We start from the raw sequence: 6,336 nt of genomic DNA, 5'->3' as shown, positions 1-6,336 counted from the left end.
GGAATGCTGACCTCTCCGGTTTCAGACACAGAAAAGGCTCTGTTTGCCGAGAGGAAACCCCTCTGCAGGCGAGAGGGACTCAGCAGTTGACTTTACACTCAGGGTAAACATCAGAGGTATTTTGATGAGGTGAGGCCAGGTAAAAGTAGATTTAAAAGACAGTGATATTCAAGATGATAAACTGAGGGCTTTTTTTAAGCACACTTCAAAGAGTTATTCAATGCAAATTACAAATGGTCATCATTGTTTTTAGAATGAATCTGTAGACTGAAAATTATCATCAACTAAAGTTATCATGTTGACATATTCACAGTGACAGCACTAACACGCTAATGTTTAGCAGGTGTATTCTACCCTGTTCACCTCTGTTTAGTATGTTAGCATGGTCACATTTGATTATTAGTACTGAAAACAAGGGACAGCTGAGGCTGATGTTGATAAACCAGTACCAGACAAATACTAGACAAATTCAGTTTTATTAAATATTTGACTTGCTGGCGGAGCTACATGGCCAAAGTCAAAGGTTCCATCCTCAAAAGGCTCAAAATGACTTTCTGTAATTTGGGTCACTCCTGTCACTCCTAGGATCAAGAGTAGAGTAGCCAATAAACTTAATGTGCATGTTTTTGGGATTGTGGGAGGAAGCCAGAGCACCTGGAGAAAACTCATGCAGGCACAGGGAGAACTATACCCCAACCAGGATTTGAACCTGGACCCTCTTGCAGTGAGGCAACAATTCTAACCACTGTACCACCACCAGCAAAGGACAGTGTGGTGTATTTCAGTGCTGCAGGGCATTGTGTCTTTAACAAAAACCCTCTATCACACAGTTTTAATATAATATTTATATTACTCAGTGGGATTCACTCTTCAGGCAATTTTACATTTCTGTTGTATGAATAATATTTTAAAGAATATTATCATAATATATATCATATATGTATATATATATCAAGTTAATTGAAACATGTAGTGACGTCAAGATGCTTGCAGGAAAAGTGACTTAAGACAATTTGACCCTTACAGAAATCTGTTATCTTTGGAAAGATAACTGAAATGGGAATTAAAGACTAAAAAAACCCCATTGTGGTAAGCATGCTCCGCCTTCTTGAAATAATGCACTTTTACATCCTATTTTTTCATCCATCTTCTCAAGTCTTCATGTAATTTTTTTATGAGCTGTAATTTGTTATGTAATTTGTTGACTTATCATAGATGATTGACAGTACTGTATAGCTATGTATAGACTGTTCCATCTCTGCTCATCAGGTGGCAGTATATGATGACATATATACTGATCTAATGAAGCAGTGGTAGCTGACGGAGGATGACACCATCTACCTTTGAACTTACTGGATGGATGTGATTAAACATTATAATTGCAGACACAATGAGGAAGAATTAAATACTTTGAAAACACAAATGATCGTCTTATTTCTGATTAAAACTTTCTGTTCACACAATGTTGATGTTATTGAATGCTCTGATGTTTGGTCATGTTTTCCACAGGTGTTAAAAGCAATCACAGAGGTACGTGTTAGCAGTTAGAAGGTTGAAGCACCTGTGAAGCTGGATGGAAGAGCAGATACAAAAAGACCAGCACATTAACAATAGAGAAACACAGCAGTTCAGTGTACTTCTCCATTGCTAATCTACACAGTGTAATGTATCAAAACCACAGTCCATCCCCCATCACATTTTTTATCATCTCTCTTTTGCTGTTCACACTTCCTTGCACCTGTATTTTAAACAAAATGTTTTCCTGTTATTCACAGTTGAAGGTTTCGACTACAGAGCTATGTAGTATTTAACTATCTCCCTTTATAACCACCAGCACATTCATTCAGCTTGCTATCATAACCGTAATTTATTTTGAAAGGATGACTATGATAACTCAGTATTTCATCATAATTATGTTCTCAATTCTTTTTGTTTCAGCGCATAATTAAAGTTCTTTTTTATGTGCAAATTTGTTATTATTACATGCACATTTCAATTAATTAAGCCAACACAGTGATGTGAGAACTCTCTGTACTTGAACAAAAACTGCTTGCCATTTGTTTGGTGACTTTTCTGAAGCTAAAACTCAACAAACTCTCTTCAGTCCAACAGTGAAGCATCATTCAACGTGATGTGTTTGTTAGAGAGGAGGGTTTGGTTCCATTTCAGCCAGGAGGATACACTTTGCCTCCATATGGATATGAACATTGTTTTAATGATTATTATATGTATAATATTATATGTTTTACTCCTACAAACTCTTTCCTGGAGACTGGCTGGTCTGCAGTCATGAAATAACGCAATACAAATTGTTTCTTCTGAAGGCAAAGCTTTATAAATGTCTAAGACAATTTACAACTCAATGTTGTTTAGCATCGAATAACTGCATCATATATTGTCTGGATGTAAACGCATAATTCAGTCATTTTTGAGTTGTTTGTAAATCCTACAATGATGTCATTACCAGCTAAATCAGATATGGGTCATGGTTCTCTATGACATTCTTAAAGTGATTTTCTAAAATTCTCTTCTCAGTTTTTTTATTGCTTTGTCCACATCTGTTATGAAAATATTACTCATACTTGATGAAATTTCAGACCATCTTGAAAGTAAAAAGGTACATCTCATGGAGTTTATGCTGATATATCGCAAATTTGACCGTAAGTCCACCAGGGCAGGAGCAGAGGTGTTCGAATGATCAGACAGCAAACAAACTCTCAGTGAAGCTTACTGAGAGTGAAAACAAAGTCCACAGGCTGAAAGCTGTCCTTCTCTCTTTGTCTGGTTTCATTTGATCATTTGGCATAAATGTCAGGCATGGTTGCAGCATGAGATCATAAATAGCCAGGTTTCTTATGTTTCACATCACAACTGTGATTAAAACTGATGATGATGATGATAAATGATGATCAATCATAACAGAACAGGGACTAGTGCTCATGCAATGGCATTAACCGACACTAAACAGGCCAACAGTTGAATAAAGTTAAAATCAACTTTATTGAAATTACAATAACTCTTCTAAAACATAACAAAAAGATGAGTCAGTGTGGATGTCTGGCCTATGGTTCCAAGTGTCCAGAAAGAGCTGTGTGAGTATCAGTAATGCCTGGACAGAATGAAGTCCATGGGATTCATGCTGGGTCCTGTGTAAGTGCACCCTCCAAAAAGAACGATCTCATGTCAGATATTATACTCTTTGTCATAAATAAAAGGAACATAAAGTCAAAAATGAATGGGCTAAAGATTAGATTCACCCAGTAGGTGCAGGTGGAGCACATGGTGTAGGCACGTGATGATGTATAGCACCTCCTCAATGCAAATACATGCCCCCATTCACTCAGAGCCAAAATCGTAGAGAAGTACGATTGAACAATGTCTTCATTCATGTACGCATTTGGTGTTTTCTTCATCTGGTTTCCAAGTAAGATTGTACATTTGAACATATTCTCCAATGTGTTAAATATGCAAACTTTCTCCTCGTCTCTTCTGTAGTAATGATCTCATCTAAATTCACAGGTCAGGTCAAGAGTTTCTCTTTGCATCAAAGTCCTTCTCAGATAGTGGAGGAGAACACTCAGGTCCACATCAGCTGCAGCCATGATGACAGCAGCAAGTCAGTAATGCTCTGGTACCAGCAAAGCAAGGACAGTCAGTCTATGATCCTCATTGGGTTTGGATATGGAAAAGGCACCCAAAGCTTTGAGGAACAGTTTGAGGAGCAGTTTGACATCAGGAGAGAAAGCACATTAAAAGGAACCCTGATCATTCGCAGAGCAGCCCTGTCACATTCAGCTGTGTACTTCTGCGCTGCGAGTGCACAGTGTTGTGGTTTAATGTCACTCCCTCACAAAAAACCCTCAGCACCTTCAGCAGTTACTAGTGAATATGTGCAGGGGGAAACAGTCACTCCCATTATATGTCCCTCCAACTGAACGAGATGTCACAGCTAAGATGTCTCCAACTTTTTCTTCTTCTTTTGCTTTCAGGTAATGTTTCTTTAAGAATACATATGATCTAAAGACAAGAAACAAAAATAGTGTTTTCATGAAGCTATATTATTACAATACCATGAATGTTTTTGCCAACTAATGCATGTATCAACCATATTTTGAATCTCTCTCTCTCAACAGGTCAAGCCAAGAGTGTGACATTTCAGCAGTCTCAGCCCAAAATAGTCAATGTTAACGACAGGGTTGAAATGAAATGTAGTCACAATGACAAAGATCTCTATGTGATGCTCTGGTACCAGCAAAAAGAGAATGGACCCTTGACTTTAATGGGATACAACTACGATATCAATCCACCCAACTATGAGGAGCAGTTTATAAATCAAACTAAGATTGTAAGGGAAAGCAGACTGAGAGGAGCGCTGATCATTGACAGTGTGAATGTATCAGACTCTGCGGTGTATTACTGTGCAGCCAGCACACAGTGATGTGGTTCATACCACTCAGTGACTAAAACCCTGTTCCACGATCCTTTTCTTTTCTAATTCAATTTGCAGTATCAGCAGTAATGACAGCGCAAACATGGTTATTACAGAGTCAAGATAACATAAATGTATATATGAATATGTATATAAAAAAGAAAGCATCTTCTCTCTCACTTAGCAAACTTTGCAGCATGTGTGGAGTTGCCTAAATCCACTATAATGCACTTTCTCTCTTCGCTTTTATTTGAATGTTGAATGGAGAAGAAATGTCCTTGACTTCATGGATGTAGAAGCAGAGATGGGAAAAAGAAGAGCCAGTCATATCGCTTTTACCATACTTGGTAAAAGTTTTCTAAAATAGCCCACTCCAGGCTTTGATATATTGTGACTGTATCATGCTCCACTCCGCGTCAGGCAGAACCATACCTTTGGCAATATAATCACGATATATCACAGCCTATGCTTAAGTGCCACGTGTGTCAGGTTGGGATACTATGGAACTGATATCATGCAGTCTGAACCTGGCATTAAACTTATATAATTTAACACCAAATATAAATATAACACCAAGTAAATTTGGTGGTTTTTGTTCCCTGGCTGATATCATAAAAATCTCCATTTTGAAGTCAAGTCAAGTCAAGTCAAGTCAACTTTGTTTGCACAGCCCATTTTTGCAAGCAGTTTGTCTCAAAGGGCTTAACATAACATCAGCAACATCCTCTGCCCTTCGACCCTCACATCGACTAAGGAAAAACTCCCAGAAAAACCTTTAACAGGAATAAATGGAAGAAACCTCAGGGTGAGCAACAGAGGAGGGATCCCTCACCCAGGACGGGCAGACGTGCAATGGATGTTGTACAGGCAGGAAAGCAGTTAACAACATGAGAAATGACATTACTAAAAAGATAAGTAAAACAAAATCTCAACTGTTTAGTTTCACTTTTGATACCACCTCAATATGATTTTAACATTTCACAAGTTTTGTGGAACTTTGAATTTTGAAGAACTGACTTCTTAGTAATGCAGATTGGATAACATAGCTAAACTAGGCAGGAGCTAAATATAGCTAAACTACTAGTTGATTGTTAAAGCTAACTAGCTTAGCAGACTTTGGTTTGCTTTTGATAGCACTGTCACCTCATAGCAAGAGGGTTCCAGGTTCGAATCCCGGTCTGGGCCCTTCTATGTGCAGTTTGTGCATGTTCTCCCTGTTCCTGCGTGGGTTTTCTCCGGGTACTCCGGCTTCCTCCCACAATACCAAAAACATGCACATTAGGTTAATTGGCTACTTTAAAAATTGCCCCTAGGTGTGAGTGTGAGAGTGTGTGGTTGTCTGTCTTTGTGTGTTGGCCCTGTGATTGACTGGCGACCAGTCCAGGGTGTACCCCGCCTCTCGCCCGTAGTCAGCTGGGATAGGCTCCAGCTCCCCCACGACCCTGATGGATAAGCGGTATAGAAAATGGATGGATGGATGGTTTGCTTTTGCTTTTTTGCTTTCTGACTCTACATTCATTAAGTACATTAAAACCTGAAAGTGGAAGCAACATGTCAAACAACTGATAATTAACAAAACTGTTTGTCTTTCAGCTCAATGATATTTGTGCAGAACCACAAAGCTGACCAGTTAGTTAAGTACACACTTGCTATGGCAGAATAGTGAGTGGTTCTATGTCGTATACAGCCCACAGCTCTCCTTTCACATCTATGTCTTTTTTCTTTGTCTTTAAATCATTTTGCTACATAACCTGATCAAAAAGGGTTTTTTTTTTTTCTTATTTGGAAAGAAAGATCAGGCCTAACAGTTGATCATATACTGACCTCTACAGGATAAATTTGTCACTACATATCAAGCATCATAACACTTGATACATACCTTTCATAAATAATGTTATAGTTTGTAT

This window comes from Scatophagus argus, chromosome 16 (assembly GCF_020382885.2).
Source record: "Scatophagus argus isolate fScaArg1 chromosome 16, fScaArg1.pri, whole genome shotgun sequence".
In the NCBI taxonomy this organism is placed as follows: Eukaryota; Metazoa; Chordata; class Actinopteri; family Scatophagidae; genus Scatophagus; species Scatophagus argus.
Note: the sequence above shows the minus strand (reverse complement) of the source record.